Genomic DNA, 374 nt, shown 5'->3' with positions numbered 1-374 from the left:
GGCGGCGGTGACAGCGGCGCCTCAGGACCCCCCCCACCCCTCCCCCCTCACTCCCTCGCACCCGCCACTGGCCGGCGCAACCAACCCGAGCGGCCTCCCGCCGCCCCGCCCCCCGGCCCGCCGCTCCGGCCAATCATCCGCTGCCGCCGCCTCGCCGCCCCGCCTTCTGGCGCACGAAGGACGGCGCAGCTGTCCAATCAGACGGCGAGTTCGCGCCCTCCACCCCCCCCCCCCATTCAAGGGCGGCTGCGCAGCGGTCGTTAAGGCGTACTCCCCGGCCGAGCCTGACGTCGCCGGGGGACGGGAGTCGCCGCAGGACAAACCTCTCCCGGCCGCTGCGCTCCGCCGTTGTGAGGCTGGGCCGCGGGGGGGCG

Source organism: Haliaeetus leucocephalus, unplaced genomic scaffold (genome assembly GCF_000737465.1).
Source record: "Haliaeetus leucocephalus isolate CR32 unplaced genomic scaffold, Haliaeetus_leucocephalus-4.0 Scaffold362, whole genome shotgun sequence".
In the NCBI taxonomy this organism is placed as follows: Eukaryota; Metazoa; Chordata; class Aves; order Accipitriformes; family Accipitridae; genus Haliaeetus; species Haliaeetus leucocephalus.
This window is presented reverse-complemented; position numbering follows the sequence as displayed.